Source organism: Rhinatrema bivittatum, chromosome 1 (genome assembly GCF_901001135.1).
Source record: "Rhinatrema bivittatum chromosome 1, aRhiBiv1.1, whole genome shotgun sequence".
Taxonomy (NCBI): domain Eukaryota; kingdom Metazoa; phylum Chordata; class Amphibia; order Gymnophiona; family Rhinatrematidae; genus Rhinatrema; species Rhinatrema bivittatum.
The window spans coordinates 353,496,418-353,515,511 of NC_042615.1; the positions used below are offsets into that span (position 1 = coordinate 353,496,418).

General features: G+C 46.6%; 1 protein-coding gene across 2 annotated transcripts in view; it reads left to right on the forward strand.

The window, feature by feature from the left end:
* The first annotated feature begins 17,634 nt into the window (after positions 1-17,634).
* TMEM150C (transmembrane protein 150C) overlaps positions 17,635-19,094 on the forward strand; it is a 101,637-nt gene continuing 100,177 nt past the window's right edge. For both annotated transcript variants that reach the window (XM_029600016.1, XM_029600026.1), the window contains exon 1: positions 17,635-18,175. The gene's annotated coding sequence lies outside the window, so the exon portion shown is untranslated. The remainder of the gene's footprint in view (positions 18,176-19,094) is intronic.

A 19,094-nucleotide genomic window follows, 5' to 3' on the forward strand; every position in this document is an offset into this window, starting at 1 on the left:
GCAAACCTTTATACACTTTACAGTTCTTATCTTTCACACATGCGTTCTGGTTTTGCTGAACAAACATTTTACAAACTGCTGAGCAAGCAATAGCTAGCGTGGTCTCTAGTAGGTGTAGCTTATGATCAGACTATTGTTTCGTCATTTAATTGACGGGTTAGACATTCGCGATAGCGTTCGTATTAATACAATACAAAATATAAATCCAAAATGGAGTTACGTTCACTAAACGTTAGTGCGTAAGTACGTCATTACGTATTAGGTTCCGTTTGCGTTGCAAATGTTAGTAAATCAAAATGGCTGTGCGTTTCACTGCAGCATGATGAGACGAGAGGCGTCACAGCTGTGCACTGTTCAGGGGTTCATGGAATCGAACTCCTTCATTCCCCCCTTTGATACTTCAACGACGATGGGTAGTGGAAGTATCACTCGCTGCTGTTAAGTAACTGAAAATAGAAACAAAAATCAATACTATTAACTGTTAAGGTGGACCCTAAAATGTTACTAGGTCGTTGGTTTCTTCACGGGTTTGAGACGGATGGGCCCTAATGGCGTCAACCCCCTTTGTAGCCCGGCTTTCCCTAGTAACAAAAGTGGTCCTATCGGTGGATTAGGTGGTTTTAGAGTTTAGTATCAAAATAATCATTATCAGAATCAAAAGAGATATCATCAGAGTCAGAACCATCAGAATCAGGGAAAGTAGAAATTGACACATACTTATTGATCATCATAATATGTGCTGCAGCCCTGCGATCAGCAATGGTTTCAATCATTGATCGTAGATTTCTGAAAATAAGAGGTAAACAAAGAGGGAACAGAATGCAAGTTAGAATAAAAAATAAAAGAGGAATGAAGATGTCCTTCAATCCGGGGATTGAAGTAAGCCAATTTGGTAGTGAGGAAGTCCAATCAAGGATACCGGTCCATGTTTGTACAGGGACATGAGCTAATCGTATCATGCGATCAGTAATCTCTTCGATAACTTTGCTTTTATCATCGATCTGTAAACAACAATTGGAGAGATTAAATTTGCCACAGACACCACCTTCTTGTGCAAGGAGGTAGTCCAAGGCTAAACGGTTTTGGTAGACAGCTGTTATTATTTTGGTGTTTTGTTTGGCCAAGATATTGAGTGCCATAGCGGAGTCATTGGTCAGGAGTTCTAGTACTGCTTGTAAGCGAATGATGCGATTTAACATGTATATTGGAGTTCTATATCCATAGGATCCATCTTCAGCCCATGTAGCAGGGCCGTAGTATTGTACAATTCGCTCAGGGGGCCACTCCTGATCTTTCCAGTCACCAATGGAAACTTTAGGACTTCTGCGACGTTTGTTTGGTTTCATAGGGCTATAGACAGGTACACCCAATGTTTCACCCGCTGTGATTGGTAAGAGAAAGAAACTTGGTCGTATGGTGGCTAGGAAACAGGTGCCATACCAGTTTAGCGGGAGTAATTCATATGCCCGGCGGCCACAAACGAAATAATAGCCGTCTGGTGCAGAGAAGAGGGTGGTTGGCACTCCAGCATTAGTCCACGTTTTGTTGAGGACTGCTTCAGTCCACATGGTGGTGGGCATTGTCAAATTCTCAGTTTGCCACCAGGTTTGTTTGGTTAGGTTAGCAGTAAGGACCCCAGTACATGGGGAATTACCAACAGAAGTAGTATATACTCGGGAATGTTGTCGAGATATGCAATGTCTGCCAATGACATCTGTTTGGAGAGCCCATTCATATGGGTGAGGTTTTCGTTTGTAAGTTATTGTCGCGTTCAATTGATTGAGATCGGTTTGGAAGACCTCTTTAGCTTCCCATGGCCATTGTTCTCCAGTGTGCGTTCCTCCGCAGACAAAACAATTTTTAATTTCAAGAGAGAGAGCTATATTCTCAGCCAGATTAACAAACATATTCTTTGCTTGCTTGGAGAATGCATGTTTTTTCAATTCTTCTGATGCGTGGGATATTTCATCAAAGAAGGACTGATAGCCTACTACAGTAGTCTGATGAATAATTGGTCGAGGTTTGTCTCGACGTTGGGTAATTGTTATATAGGTCATGGGGTCTTTTCCTGTTCCATCGATTCCAAAGCCCCAAGTATCTTGCCAGGGATATCCTTCACCCCGTATGGGCCATTGTATGGACATGGTATTACCAGCTACTGCAGTTAACCGGCCAATTCCATGGCAACCATGATATCCTCCTCCTGTATAGTCACATACCAGAGCCCATCCTGATGAAATTAAGTCTCCTTGACATGGTAGCCATTGAGATGGATTGGCCACCCGATTGTAAGGGCAAAGGTACTTATGGTTGTGAGCATAGGCCTGTTTCCAGGCTTTGGATCCGCAGTGGAGGGCGTTCGGGTGCTTTCCAATGGCTTCACAGGCGTTGAAGATAATGGTGGCAGTAGATTCTCCTCCAACAAGGACTTTGGTCGAGTTGATGTAGTACAGGATGCCTTTTCCTTCTGGAACGATGGTTGAGGTATAGCTCTTTGGTAATCCGGCGGTCAAGGTGATGTTATAGTACTTGGGAGTTGTAGGTGTATGACAAATGACCTTGTCATTTTGTAGGCACCGGTGAAAAGATTGGTATCCTTGAGTTGTATTTAATGAGCACGCAGGCTGAGTTGCACATGAGTCAGGTGGCTGAGATTGGTGTATAATGGTAGAGACAATCTGGAATCCATCTGGAGTAGTGGTATGGATTAACTTGACACATTCAGTGCAGTTTTTGCTTAGAGGCAGAACAAGAGATGTAGCTGTAGAGCAGGAAAGTAGTAGAATAACTAGTAGTAGTCTGGTTGTCATAGCCGAAAGTTGAGAGTGAACACGTTGGACTTGAGTTGTAAGTAGTTCAGTAGATTAATTCTGAAAGGAAGAAAAAATGTATATGTTAGTACTCTTTAGCAAAGTACTATACCCATCTAATCTGGACTATCTTGTTGCCTGTTTTGAGTGAATCTTAACTTGTGGTCTCCAATCCTGGAGACCTGCCAATTGGAGGCAGCAGGTTTTAGGCGAGTCCAGTGAATCCAGGAAGGGCATCCAGAGACCTTTACAGCAGTAGGAGTGGTGAGTAATACTGTGTATGGACCCTTCCAACGTGGTTTAAGGAAATCGGATTCATCCCAGTCCTTCACCCATACAGAATTTCCAACTTGGAATGGATGAATTGGGGTCAACAAAACTAGCGGTTCAACGTCACATGTATAGTCCTGAATTGCAATGACTGTGTTATATAGTCCTTTGAGCTGATTACTTAGTGATAACTCTCCTTGTATCTGCAATGATTCAGGAAAAGAAGGGAGAGGTGGAGGTCTTGCATACATCATCTCATACGGTGTTAGCCCTGATCGTTTTGGACTGCATCTGAGATGTAGCAAGGCTAAGGGTAGGATGTCTGGCCATTTGGTCTTTGTTTCTTGACATAGTTTAGCTATCTGATTCTTCAGTGTTCTGTTAGCCCGTTCAACAGATCCACTGCTCTGCGGTCGCCATGCGCAGTGCAGATGCCATGTGATACCGAGGATTTTACTTAGTCTTTGGATAACATCGCTGGTGAATGCTGGTCCATTGTCTGAATTGATTTGTCTTGGCAATCCGTAGCGTGGTAAGATTTGGTGAAGGAGCAAGGATGCAACTTCTTTGGAGGTTTCAGTTCGTGTTGGTGTGGCTTCGATCCATCCTGTATAGGTGCAAACAGCTACCAGCATTGCTTTGTAACCTTTGGACGGAGTCATGTGAGTAAAGTCAATTTGGCAAACTTGGAAAGGTGTAGTTCCTCTTAAAATATGTCCAGGTGATGGACCAGGTCCACTTCTGGGATTATTTTTAGCACATGTGACACATTGGCTGATTGCGTGTTTTGTTAGTTGGATTATTTTATTGATGTAATACGTCTTTCCCAGCAACTTTACCAGTGCATCTCGTCCGAGATGGGTTTTGTTATGTGCTTCCTTGACAATAGTCCAAGCTAATGTTTCTGGAATCTATATTCTGTTATCTTGCAGAATCCACCAGCCATTGTGATGGTGGATCTGTTCAGCCTGTGCCCAGTCATTCTCCTCTGTTGAATAGGTGGGAGTTTCTGTTGGGAATTGTAGAAGTGGACATGTCGTAGTTGGAATTGATAATAAATGTGCACGGGCTGCTTCTTTTGCTGTTTTATCTGCCCATTGGTTTCCTTTTGCAACGGGATCTGACTTTCCGGTATGGGCTTTACAATGCATGACAGCTACCTTTTGTGGTGCCCACACAGCATTTAGTAATTGATGTATTTCAGATGCATTGGCCAATTGTTTTCCTTCGGCTGTTAGGAACCCTCGCTCCTTGTATAGGGCTCCATGTACCTGGATTGTGAGGAAAGCATATTTGGAATCTGTATAAATATTCACAGTCTGTCCTTCTGCCAATTGTAAAGCTCGGGTGAGAGCGATTAGTTCAGCTTTTTGGGCTGATGTCCCGGGTGGTAAGGGCTCAGCTTCAATAATATCGTCTTCAGAAACTATAGCATATCCAGCAACTCGAATCCCATCAATAACCTGGCTGCTTCCATCAGTAAATAATGTCCATGCTCCCTGCCATGGTTGATCTCTCAAGTCTGGTCTGCTGGAATGTATTGTAGTCATGACCTCTTCACAGTCATGTGCGACGGGTTCAGGTGCCGGCATAAGAGTGGCCGGGTTCAAGTTTTTGCTGTCCTGTATTTGGATTTCAGGAGTTTCACATAGCAGAGCTTGATATTTTACAAGACGTGAATTAGTCATCCATTTTGGTCCATGAGTTTCTAGCAGTCCTTGAATGGTGTGGGGGGTCGTTACATTCAAGATTTGTCCAAAAGTTAATTTGACTGCTTCTGGAATTAGTAAGCATGCAGCCGCAATGCTTCTTAGACAACCTGGCCATCCTTTTGCAACATTGTCCATTCCTTTTGAGAGATATGCAACAGGTCGCTCCCATGAGCCTAGAGTTTGAGTCAATACCCCTATGGCCATGCCTTTTTTCTCGTCGACGAATAGATGGAACGGTTTCATTACATCTGGCAATCCTAGTGCAGGTGGTTCAATCAAGGCATCTTTCAGTTGTTGTAAGCTTGTCAGTTCGTGGGTTTCCCACTGAAAAGGCTGAGATTCTGCCTCCTTTCCCCGCAGCTTGTCGTACAGGGACTGGGCGATAACAGCGTAGTTAGCAATCCACAGCCTACAGTATCCTGCAGCTCCAAGGAACGCTCGGAGCTCTTTCTTGCAAGTGGGTACAGGTTGACCTCGTATTGAACTGGTACGGGATATTCCAAGGCAACGGGTACCTTCCCGGATTTGGAATCCCAAGTATTCTACTTCCAATTCACAAATTTGCACCTTCTTTTTACTTGCACGATATCCTTTTGAGTACAACGTCTTTAACAAGTGGAGTGTGGCTATAGCACATTCGTGATACGTTTCACGAAACAACAGAAGGTCATCCACATACTGTATGACTGGCCCATACGTTACTTGGTACATCTTTAAGTCTTTTGCCAGTTGCTCCCCGAACATCGTGGGTGAGTGCTTAAATCCTTGCGGTAAGCGAGTCCATGTGTACTGCTGCTTGATTCCAGTTTGTGCATTTTCCCATGTGAAGGCAAAGATGTTCTGGCATTCTTCTGCTACTGGAACGGAGAAGAAAGCATCTTTGAGGTCAATGACACTGTACCACTTAGAGGTAGGGGAAACTTGAGCCAAGATTGAGTATGGATTTGGTACAAGGGCTACTAGATCTGCTACTTGATTGTTTACTTTCCGTAAATCTTGTACAGGTCGGTAATCAGTAGAACCGGGTTTCTTTACGGGCAGTAGAGGGGTGTTCCAAGCAGATCGGATTCGCCTGAGAATTCCCAAATCATACAGTCTTTGCAGGTGTATTTCAATTCCTTCTCTGGCCATGTATGGAATGGGGTATTGAGGTTGATTGATCACCTGTGCATTCTGCTTCATTTCTATCCATACGGGGATAGCGTCGATAGCTATTCCTCCCGGGTTCTGTTCGGACCATACTTGGGGCACACTATCCATCAGTTGTCTGCGCTGTTTGTTAAGAGGGGTATCTCTTTCGTATCGATGCAGAGTGATTTGTTCAAGAACGGGGAGGTGTAGTCTCCATTCTTCTTGTAGTGGACATATCAGGGAAACTGGACTATCGGCAAAGGATGCCTTTATTTCACCGGTAGGTTCGAATTGCAAGGTAGCCCTTAATTTACATAGGAGGTCTCTTCCTATGAGGGGTACTGGGCACCCTGGCACGTAGAGAAATTGATGGGACACTGACTGTCCTCCTATTGTAACTTGCCATTTCTGAAGGAAAGGAGCAGTTAATGGTTTTCCGGAAGCCCCAACTATAGAGATGTTTCTTGAAGTAGGCGTGGTGATGGCTGTGGTCATCACAGATCGTTGAGCCCCCGTATCCAACAGTCCTTTGAACGTTTCAGCCCCCACTCTTATTTCCACAAGGGGGTCTAGAGGAAGAGTTCCCCTTTCTAGTCATGCTTCACTATCCTCGCCGGAAGTTTCGCCTACAGTCATCTGCCATTCCGTTTCTTTAGATTTGGGCGGTGCGTATTCTCCCGGTTTTGCTTGCCGGCGCACCGGACACTCAGACTTCCAATGCCCTTCTTGTTTACAATATGCGCATTGGTTGGTTCCCAATGGCATTTTCCCACCTCTAACCAATCCTCCTCTATTTGCTCGTCCTCTTGGCAGCCCTCTTGAGGGTGGGTTGCCCCTTCCTCGGAATCCGGGATACCCGTTATACTGCCTAGACGGGTTCCCGAAATTAGTTTCTTCCAACGCTGCGGCTAACAGACTAACACGTTCTCTTAACTTTCTAGTTTCTTTCTTTTCTTTGCCGTCTCCATCCGGTTCTCGGTTTACATACACTTTATCAGCCATTGCCTTTAATTGGCTGATATTCATGCCCTCGAACCCTTCCTGCTTTTGCAACTTCCGGCGGATGTCTGGGCAGGACTGACTAACGAAGCTCATCAGTATAATAGATTGATACTTGGGATCCTCAGGATCGAATGGGCTGTATTGACGATATGCGTCCATTAATCGCTCCAAAAAGTTTCCGGGGGATTCATCTCTCTGCTGCACCACGTCTTTGATTTTTCCCATATTTACAACCTTCTGCTTTCCTTTCTTCAAAGCTTCAAGAAATGCGGTCTGATAGGCGGTTATGCGCTCCCGCCCTGCCGCAGTCTGGAAATCCCAGTTAGGATCCGCAGTCGGGGCTAAGCCTCTTACTGTGTCTTCGGGACGTCCGTCTGATCCGGCTCCTAATCGAGCTGCCTCCTCCATGTTTAATTGTATTTGCCGGCGTTCTTCGGTGGTGAAAAGAATAGAGGCTAGGTGCCGGATGTCAGCCCAGTTAGGATTGTGGGCAGCGAAAATGCCCCGTAAAAAGTCTACCATCTGTTCTGGCTTTTCAGCATATGATGGCCCCAGCTGTTTCCAATTAAAAAGATCGCTGGATGTGAAAGGTATATAAGTAAATAATCTTATTGTTTGCGTAGTACGATGTTCGTTTTCTTCAGTTGGGACTACGGGAACAACAGTTGATGTTTCCCTGATTGGTAATTGCAAACTAGCTGCGGCTTGGGTCTTACTGCGAGTTCCGTCTGACACGGATGCCTCGCCGCCGCCTTCTTCCTTTGCGGTCGCCGTTCCGGGTCGTTCTTCATGAGCTGGTGCCATCCTTGGATCAGCTTGCGCATTGGAGGGGATTGGGGGGCTTGGTGGCGTGGAATATGTGGGGGGATAACTAGGGGCATATGGCGGCGGCAAAATGTTTTCAGCGTCGGGCAGTGCTAGAGGCGGCAGGGGTTTAATTTTTTTTTCTGGAGTCCGTGGATTCCCTTGTACTACAAATATGGCCGCCTCAGCTGACGCATGCTCTGTAGAGTCCAATATGGCCGCTTTGCCCTTTCTCTTCCGGTTTGGGGATTTCCGGTCTCCCATCTTACATGCTTGAGCCACCATTACGAGGGCGGCTCCCTCTACTAGTTTCTTCGCCCAGGATGGAGGATTTTCAATAACCGCGATCCACGCGGTTATATATGGTATATCCTCAGGGCAACCCGGATTCCCTTCTCGTATAACTATTTTCTGAACCCGCGTGGCCGTTTGGAAATTAAAGGTTCCTGTAGGAGGCCAATTTACACAGAAACCGGGCCACTTATGGGTGCATCGTTGAATCATTCCGGGTTTTGTACATTTATGGTCATCGAACACTTCACTATAGTGTTCCGTCATGACTTTTAATGGAGTCGACCCGCTCCCTCCCATTAGGATAGAATTCACAGACAAAGGAGGGAAGGGAAGACGGATAGGTAAGGGGTCCGTATCCGTCAGACACAAAGGGTCACAATTGCCCCGACTAGAACGCGGTCGCCCGGTCTAGAACTGCGAGGCCATTCACTCTCTTTCACACAACAAGAAACCTATTCCCACTGTCGTATACGCTACTTATTATTTCCAGACAGATTATTATTTCCAGACAGATTATTATTTCCAGACAGATTATTCGCGTGGTTTTCGGAGCATAATTCCTACTAACACACTGCGTGGGGTGTGATCAAGGCCCCTTCGGTCAGCCAGAAAAGACCGGCCTATTTCCTGAACTAGCTAGTCTTTACTTATTTCCAGATTCCCATAATACTCGCCTGCAGGGGTCTTCCGATCGTCATGAAAGCCTTCTTCCCGGATCATCAATCCAGAGGTTCCGGCAGAATTTCTGTGGAACGATCCCCTCAGAAACCTGATCGCTGAACTCAGCGGTGGCCACTCACCAGGTATGTCTGGGGGACTGCTCCGCCTCCAAACTACCGGACCTTCTGGAGAGCTAAAATAGCGTCTCCGGTACCTCCTGGCTGAGCTCGCCAATGTAACCGTCTGTTTTTCTGTCAGTAAGGAGGTCCAGACAACTGATCCGCAAAGATAGACTTTTATTGCCAGCAAGATGCAGCTAAGACAACGGCTTAGTACAACTGCATGCCACGCCCCCTCTGGAGCAAACCTTTATACACTTTACAGTTCTTATCTTTCACACATGCGTTCTGGTTTTGCTGAACAAACATTTTACAAACTGCTGAGCAAGCAATAGCTAGCGTGGTCTCTAGTAGGTGTAGCTTATGATCAGACTATTGTTTCGTCATTTAATTGACGGGTTAGACATTCGCGATAGCGTTCGTATTAATACAATACAAAATATAAATCCAAAATGGAGTTACGTTCACTAAACGTTAGTGCGTAAGTACGTCATTACGTATTAGGTTCCGTTTGCGTTGCAAATGTTAGTAAATCAAAATGGCTGTGCGTTTCACTGCAGCATGATGAGACGAGAGGCGTCACAGCTGTGCACTGTTCAGGGGTTCATGGAATCGAACTCCTTCAAAACCATCGGACTGTTTGGGAAATTAGGGCCCCCTGAGAACTCAAATTGCTAATTTTTCTTGTTTCTGTTTCTTTCAGCTCCACAGTTGCGTTGTGATGGTGTGATACTTTTCATAAAGAATGATAAGTATCAAAGGGGGGAATGAAGGGGTCTGAACGCTTCAACCTGACAAAGGACTTCATGTACCAGAATTCCCTGCTTCATGATGGGTTTACTTACAGTCTGCAATACAGCTGTAATTAGGACATTGAGAAACTCTCTGTCAGCACATTGCACATTTTCATTTTTTTTGGCTTCGCTGTTCTTATTCTCTGATAAGCTTTCACTGCTGTAACCTAGATTAGAACAATGGATGTATTATGTGATGGGCTGTATTACTGCAGACTCGCGAATTCCTTTCCAGAACTGCAAGTCCCAGCAGCCTCTCCTGCAGAACATGGGAGAAGTTTCACGAAAGTTCCAGGGTGTCTAGGGAGGGGGTCAGTAGCCCCTTCAGCCGGAATATGCTTGCTCAGCAATGCTTAGAACGCATGTGTAAAAGATAAGAACTGTAAAGTGCATAAGAGTCTGCTCCTGGAGGGGAGGGGCATGCAGTTGTACTGAGCCTTTGTCTTAGCTGCATCTTGCTGGCAATAAAAGTCTATCTTTACGGATCAGTTGTCTGGACCTCCTTACTGACTAAAAAGAGACGGTTACACCTTTAGATCCATTTGTGCTGAACATAGCAGAAGCTGTGAACGTGCAGGCTGACCACAAGTTGGCAGTACAACAGCAAGCAGAAAAACTATGCAAAGCAAAGCATGAACACAGCATAGCAACAGAAACAGGCCGATGCAATATCGTGTAAAAAACATGGGTCCAAACTTTGCGCACGTTTTTTGAATGCGTGCACATCCTTCTCTCCTGGATGCTCGATGCAATAGGCAAATGAGCTGCTGTGCGAAAAGGAGACGCAATGGATGATTTTTGTGTCCCTGGCGCTCTGCATCGGGTGCCCAGGAGACATGGCTGGGCACCCACAACAGCCTGGCCACAGTTCCCTCTCCATCCCCGGCAGGGCTGTTCCCGATTGGTCCTCTTCACTGATACTTGTCAGTGAAAAGGACCAATCCCCTTTCAGGACAGCCTTCTGAAAGGGCATTGGTGCTTTCACTGACTTGTGACAGTGAATGGACTAATTGGCAGTAAGTGAAGGAGTAAATACATTATTAGGCGCCCGACACGTCATATTAATTTATTCACTCCTTCACTTACTGCCGGCAGGGGTTCCTGCCCTGGACGTGGGGATTTGGAGACTAGCAAGGGCTGTTTTACCACAGGGTCCTCAGATGCACCATTTCAGGTACAGGACAACCAAGTCCAACCCGCACAGTTTGGCCAATCGGGCCAGACCTTGAGGATGCTGCTTTCTGTGGTTCCCCCTATCAGGAACCACAGAAAGCAGGATCTTTTTTTGGGTTGAGCCCTTGAGCGTGGCATGATTCTGCTTTCTATGGATCCTCCTACTTAGAATTGTGACGATACGAATCGGAGGAATCACAGAAAGCAAGATTTTTTCTTTTTTTCGGTGAGCCCTTGAGCATGGCATGCTTTAATGCTAGTTTCCGGGTAGGCGTTAAATTTGCCACGTTAAAATGGGCGCCTTGGCCATGCAGCAATTTTTGGTCTCATGGGGTAATAGTGAATAGCCTCGCTACATGGAATTTGCATGTGATGAGCACTATTAGCTATGCGCTCAATTGAATACACGTTTTGGATACACTAATCCCCATATTGCATTGGAAGTTATTTTAGCGCATCCAAAACACATGAGTGTTACTCAGTGCACTAGCCTGGGCACACTATATTGCATCGGTCTGAAAGACTGGAGTAGCAGAAGGACACTGTGAAAGCAGGACAACAGGGAGTAAATAGGAAAGCACCTGTGGAGACAGGACATGGTCTGTGACTCCCTTTATCACTGGGCACTCGTCTTGCGGCCTGTAAATCTCAGGCCCTTAAATGACAGGCCCGTGACCCATTTCCAACCAGAAAGAAAACCACAACACAAGTAGAATTTTAAGAGTGCTTGCTAAGCAATGTTTGCATTAAGTGCAGGGTTGCATAAACAGTTTGCTATTAAAGGTCCATACATTTGATCACTAAGGCTATAAACTTGAGAAACATTTCAAGATGCATGCTGACAGCTTGGCAAAGTGGACACAGCATCCCCCTCTGAAGGAAAAGTTGGAGATGAGATGCCATTTCAAGAAAACTTCAGCAATGAGCAATAGCAATGCATCCGCCTGTGGCATGCCCAGCAACAGCGGAGGGAGAGGAGAAGAGTGTCAGTGGCAGAGTAGGCAGGTGCAGAAATGAGGCGTTCAAGCAGGAGAAGAATCACAGTCAGAGCAGGAGGGAACCAACTTCTCCGAGCCCAGCCGCAAAGTGCCGACCTGCAAAAATGGGGAAAAAATGTGAGAAATGAAAGTCTGAGTGCTGGCATCCACTGGCACCCCTGAAATCTGCAGAAAAGGTAGCATTGACAGCATTTGGAGTGTGCCCTGCTTGACCAAAGATGGGCAAGCAAGACATATGCAAGTACTACTTACCAAGTTCAGCTTCAGTGAGCACAGGAGAGGAAGCACCATTCTATCAGTGGGGATGAGGAATGTTTGTAGCTGCACCTTTCAGTTTTTTTCATTTTATCAAAGTCTCCATTTTGAAAGTTTAGTGCTAGAGCTGTAGATTTACCTAATGTCCCCCTTCCAGTCATTAAGTCAGATTTGATCGCACTGGATCGTTGTTGCAGAGCAGCCCCACCACTGTTACCTCTCACACCAAATCCTGTCTTCCACTAGGAATTAGATCTAAAATGGCTGCCCCTTCTCATCAGTTCCTGAACCAATTGCTCCATGAAGCAGTCATTTATTCCATCCAGAAACTTGACCTCTCTAGCATGTCCTGATGTTACATTTTACCCAGTCAATAATTGGGTAATTGAAATCTCCCATTATTACTGTTCTTCCAAATTTGTTAGCTTCCCTAATTTCTCTTAGCATTTCATTGTCCATCTGATCATTTTGGCCAGGTGGACAGTAGTACACACCCATTACTGTACTCTTCCCCAACACACATGGGATTTCTACCCATAAAGATTCTAATGTGCATTTAGTCTCTTGCAGAATCTTTATCCTGTTGGACTCTATGCCATCCCGAATATAAAGCACCATCCCTCCCACCGAGTTGATCCACCCTATCACTGCAATACAATTTGTACCCTGGTATAACACTGTCCCATTGGTTATTCTCCTTCCACCAGATCTCTCAGATGCCAATTATATCTACCTCTTCATTCAGTGTTATACACTTTAACTCTCCCATCTTCTTAGACTTTGATCATTGGCATACAGACATTTCAAAGTGTGTTTTTTGTTTGTATTAACAACCTGCTTATCAGTTCACAGGAATAATTTTGAATTTTTTAACTCGGGTGGTTCTTTATTCATAGGCACATAGACTATGCTTTTATTGGAACCTCTCTGTTGGGATGCCCTAACTTGCCCTTTTCATTAATATCTTTCGAAGTTATCTCCCTTAGAACCATGCACTGCTAAGCAACTTTCAGCTTTCTCCTTTGTTCTAGTTTAAAAGCTGATCTATCTCCTTTTTAAAAGTTAGCGCCAGCTTCCTGGTTCCACCCTGCTTAAGGTGGAGCCCGTCCTGTTGGAAGACACACCCCAACCCCAAAAGGTTGCCCAGATCCTTACAAAACTAAAACCCTGTTCCCTGCATCGTCGTCTACCTGCCTCTGGGATCCTGTACGTGTATCAGGGAGCATTTCAGAAAATGCTACCCTGGAGGTTCTGGATTTTAACCTTTTACCTAAAAATCTAAATTTGGCTTTCAGAACCTCTCTCCCCACTGTCCTATGTCATTAGGGCCTACATACATTATAACAACTGCCTCCTCCCCAGCACTGTCTAAAATCCTATCTAGGTGACGTGTGAGGTCCTCCACCTTCGCACCAGACAGGCAAGTTACCAAGCAATTCTTTTTTTTTTTTTTTTTTTTGTTTATTACATTTTTCAATAATTAAACAAGAGTTTCAGTTTCCCATAATACAATAAACTTATATCCATCCTTACTTCCAGGAAGATACATTACTTTACACAATATACCAAAAGGATTTCACAATAAACTCCTGCAATCATTACTATGAAAATGTTTAAGGAATGTAAGGGGAAGATCCAAGACAATATACAAGAGCAATATTTCCATCATTTAAATTATAAGAAATCAAAAGGAGAGTTTGCATAATCATTACTGCCCTACTCTAGGATTCAGCTCTCTCAGCTTCAAAATTATCAATATAGGAACGCAATTGTGAAGGATCATAATACACATATCTGTTATTATTAATATACATTAGACATTTGCAAGGATATCTAATTGTTATTTTGGCCCCCAATTGTCTGGCTTCTTGGCACATCTGTAACATCTGTTTTCTACGTAACTGTGTACTTCTTGCAATATCCGGATATATTCTAATTTTTTCATCAAATAACAACTTTTCTCTATTACGAAGAAAGCACTTTAAAACTGAATCTCGATCTCCAGAAAAGACAAAAGTACACATTACAGTTCCTCGATATTCCAACTGCTCCATTGTAGAGGATTCAAGAATTGCCGTCAAGTCATCCCCTATATTAATAGGGGGATTTTGTTCCCGTTGAAATGGTTCAGTTGTTTTCTTAACAAAATAAATACTTGAAACAGGTGGTATAGCCTCTGTTGGAAATAAAAGTACTTCCATCAAGTATTTTTTGAATATATCTCGCAATGATGTATATTTTATAGAAGGAAAGTTAAGTAACCTAAGGTTTAAGTATCTTTGCAAGTTTTCTAGATCTTCCAACTTTCCCATTGTAATTGCTTCACTTTGTATTAACTTTGCTTGAACTTCTTGAATTTTAATTACATTATCTTCAACTTCTTTAAGTTTCTTCTCATGAGAATCCAGAACAGGTTTTAACTCACTATCTTTTTGTTGTAAGTTTGTTACTGCCACGGTTAAAGTCGAGATTGCCTTTTCCAGCGCAACCAGGGCATTCCATACAATGTCTAAAGTTATTACTTGTGGCCTTGATAATTTAAAGCTGGGTTCAAGGCTTACCTCCTGCCTCCGGCAGACCTCCGAAATCCTAAGCATTTCCTCTGCCGGTTCCTCTCCCCCTCCGGTGGTTCTAGCAGCCGTGCTCTCAACCGCCCTAGCCTGCATGGCGGATCTTAGTTGTTTATTCTGCTCTCCTCGAGCGTCCGTTAGCGCTGCTGCCCCAACGGTTTCAGGCCCAATCGCAGCCACATCCGCCTGTTCCTCTGCCGGCCCTTCGGGTCGCACGGTCCAGGTCTGCTCAAGGGACTCACCGTGGATTAGGGGGGAGGGAGTGTTGGGCGCCCCAGGACTCAGCGATGTTGATATGTCCAATGGCGTCTGGGTTTGCCCTGTACCCGGCGCCTCCGCGGACCTCTCTCTGGGGTTGAAGTTATTGCCGCGCCGAAGAAACCCTCGATCGTCGGCTGAAGGGGACCCGGTAAGGCGGTGGGTGTGGGAACCTGCCTCACCTTCCCCTTCCTCTTGGTATGAGGCATTCTTTTTGAGGAACAAAAAATTATTTAACAAGAGTGCGGAGCTCCTTCAGCGCGTCCTCTCCTTACGACGCCATCTTGGATCTCCCTCGTTACCAAGCAATTCTCATGTTCACCAGCTACCCAGCTATCTGTATTCCTAATAACTGAGTCACCAACTATGATGGTGGACCTAACCCTTCCCTCCTGGGCAGTAGCCGTAGGAGACACACCCTCGGTGCGAGAGCACAATGCATCACCTGGAGAGCAGGTCCTTGCTACAGGATCATTTCCTCTGTACCAGAGTGATGATCTCCGACCAGGTGCTCTTCATCCTCTAAGGCAGCACCAGGGCGTCCATACTGGAGTTGTGGCTACTATGTCCCTGAAGGTCTCATCTTATTCCTCTCTGTCTGCCTCAGTTTCTCCAGGTCTGCCACTCTAGCTTCCAGAGATCAGATTCTGAGAGCCAGGAGATCTTTGCACAGGGTATGCACACATCCTCTCACCTTTCTTTCAGCATTTACCACTCTTCCGGGCCGATACAGTAAGGAGCGGTAGGAAGAGCTGCGTTAGTGCCGGGCGCACCCGCATTTGCCGCACGCACAGTCCGGCTCACCTACCGCTCGATACTGTATTAAAATGGCATGCAAATGCAAGCCGCATCCAAGAAGCGTCCGTGAAGCGTTAGGCCCGCGCAATCCATTTTACTGTATAGAGCGCTATACAGCGCCTATACAGTAACCTGGGTGCGCTGGTACCTGTCATTTGAAATGACATTTGAAATGACAGGTACCAGGAAGTGGACAGTTCTCCTACGCTCGGGATTGCCAGTCCTCTCTACCCTCCTCCCGAAGCAACGAAAAGCGAAAAAGGAGAAAAGTGAAACGACATGTGAAGTGTAACTTACTTTTCTTGCAGCCCTCCTCCGGAGACGCACCGCGGCTCCCCTGCCTCCCGGGGGCAGCTGGAGGTGAAAGCGGCCCCGCCGGCGAAGATGGATGCCTGCACGGGCCCTCTGACACGATCGCTCCCGGGAGAATCCTTTACTGAGCTGCGGCCACTTCTCCTGTGTGCATTCAGCCAGGCGGGAGCCGGCGGGCGTGCATTCAGCCAGGTGGAAGGAGCCGGCGGCAAAGATGAATGAATGTACGCCTGTGCATGCAATTTGGCCACTCAAGGCGTGACGTCACTACGTTTGGCGTCACGGTGTGTGACGTCGGCGTTCGCTAATGCACTGCCTTGAGGCACTGAGGGCCCGTGCAGGCATCCATCTTCGCCGGCAGGGCCGCTTTCGCCACCGGCTGCCCCCGGGAGGAAGGGGAGCCGCGGTGCGTCTCCGGAGGAGGGCTGCAAGAAAAGTAAGTTACACTTCACATGTCGTTTCGCTTTTCTCCTTTTTCGCTTTTCGTTGCTTCGGGAGGAGGGTAGAGAGGACTGGGGCTGCCTCGGAGACCGGCACCCATGGACACAGCCAGGGCAGGTGAGTGAGGGCTGGGGGAAAGTTTACCGCCTACCCTTACCCCTGCCTCAAACGCAGGGGTAAGGGTAGGCGGTAAGTTAGCAGGTTAAACGCGCGGCAAAACTGCAGGTTTAAAAAGCAATAATCGGGGCGCGCGTTACTGTATGGGAGGGAATAGCTAATCCGATCGTTTACATCTCATATACATGCTGCGGGCGGAAGGGGTTACCCGTTGATTTAAAGAGGCGGTAAGGATGGGTTAAAAGGGTTAGTGAATCGCGGGTTGGACTAACGCAGCCAAATTGTGAGTAGAAAGCGGGTTAGAAGCAGGGTAACCGTGGCCGCACTTTACTGTATTGAGCTGTTCCTGAGGTGTGCTTCAAAGTGTCTCCTTCCTCCTCCCCCACTCAGCAGTATCATAAAGAGGCATGAATATGACTGCTTTAGCCCCCTCCCCATCTGGTCCCACACTGCATTGAAGTTATAGTCTGCATGCTATCCAATACAGGAGAAGTAGCAATAGAAATACACTTTCTCCTATACTGGGAAAATGCACATTTCTCAAAAACTAACAGAGAAAATCAAAGACTACCCACAAAAGAATGAGCAAAAAAAAACCTTGTATAATCCTGGGGGAAACGAGAGAGAGCAACTAAAGCAACAAAGAATGTGATATCCTGCCACCTGACCAGAACCTTAATAACCAGATATAACTTGGATCAGCAGCACCAGTTTCCCCTGGCCCCAAACACCCTTCTCTCTCGCTTTCTTTCTCTCTCTCTCTCAGCCCAGCACTTTTTTTTGCCCTGACCCAGAACACCTATCTGTCTGTCTTCAGGGGAGCCCAGCACCAGGGTTCCAGCTTTAGGATCTGGGCCTCCCTCTCACTCCCCGGCGCTATTTACCACATCCCACCCCTAACATCCCTCAGCTCCAGCAGCTTCCCTCCCCTCTGGGTTCTAGGCTGGCAGCAGCACATGCGCGTCTGCTGCCTTTCCTCCTCCCTGTGCTAAAGGGGAGGACTCGCCGATTTCCCTCTGCAAGCGTGCTCGGCGGCGTGGGCTTTGCTTGCCTCGCCTCCAGCAGGTAGCAAAAGGCACTCCAAAGGAGGATGTGCAGGCAGCAGCCAGGGTTTAAACAAGCTCTTCTAGACATTCAATCAGCTTCTGCTGCCCCCACCTCCTGCCCTCTGTCATTGGCTGCAATCAGCAGCCACAGAGAGCAGTTGGAAAGGAAGCCACAGGGCAGATGGGGAGGGGGGATCAGCACCAACGCACTAGAGCTCCCTGAGCCCTTCAGGTAGGTGCTGATCGGGTGCTCGGCGATCCCCCGCCCACCCCCTCGGAGTGCGACGGGGATAAATCTAAACAGAAATGCCAAAAAGCTAATAAAGATGGGGGTTAATGAAGGGGAGGGGGGTTGAAAGTGGAAGATGGGGTTGGAGGGATGGCAATCCCTAGCACACTGCCTATTTATTTATCAGCACCCAGTAGCCGCACGGGTACAGTGTCAGAAAGAGAGCAAGCAACCAACTTCAGCCTTCTCAGGAACGAGAGAGAGAGGAGGAGAACTCGGCAAAGCCCGCCTCTTCCTGAAGAAATCCTCCCCTCTTCTTTCCCAACAGCCGAGGCTCTGCAGGTAGGAGCGGAGCAGCCGGCGGGTTCCTGCTTCTCCCCAGGTGAGTGCTCCCCCCCACCCCTCCTGCCCTTGCGGTGCGGCCCCCCCCCCCCGGTGTACCGCTGTGCTAGATGCAGAGCGAGGCGGCGTTAAAATGAGCACAGCCCGCTCCTTGCTCTCCTGGAGGGTCCTAAAGCGAGAGGATTTTTTCCCGGAGCCAGTCTGCTTTCAGATGCAGAAGGGGAAGGGTTTCTTCTCCCGCGGGTGGTCGATCCTGTTCCCTCTAAGGAGCGAAGGCTCGGGGCACTTTCTCTCCAGGCAAGGCGATGACACTTGGCGGGCTGCAGCCTCCTCCTCCTCCCCCCCCCCCCCCTATCTGCCCAGCGCTCTCTTGCTTAATGGCTGCCCATGTGGGGTCGGAGAGACAGGCCGATTGCACGGACCCTTAGCTGAAAACACCCCAAGTGAAATGCACGAGAAGAGCCATCGCAAGACTGGAGGTCTGGAGTGAGTGAATTATTTCCTTGTTTTTCCTTTGCCAACGGTAGCAAGATCCAGGACCCAATAAAATATTTCATCATGCAATTATTCATACAATGTGCCTGTATTAAATTTTTGTAGTTATTTTGTTTTTTTTTTTTCCATTTCATTTCTTTACATGTCCAGAAATGGTACCAAGGATTTGTGTTTGGGCAGTAGAAATTAATGCAAGCTTGTTTAACCATAATTGAGCTGGTTAGGTTTTCATTGACTGAAGGCATCAGGAGTCAAAGTTGCAGGAAGGAGTGTGTGTATGTGCATGGGTCTAAGACTCTTTTTATAGGTAGGCTGTCCATGGAAGTGCACATCAGCAGATGTCACCCCTAAGAGTATTTAGACTGGATAAAGAATCGCTTGCAGCCTTCCTGTGACTGCTTCTTATGATGGTGCGGCAGATGTTACCATAAGTTTGCTGGGCAGACTGGATGGACTGTTTGGTC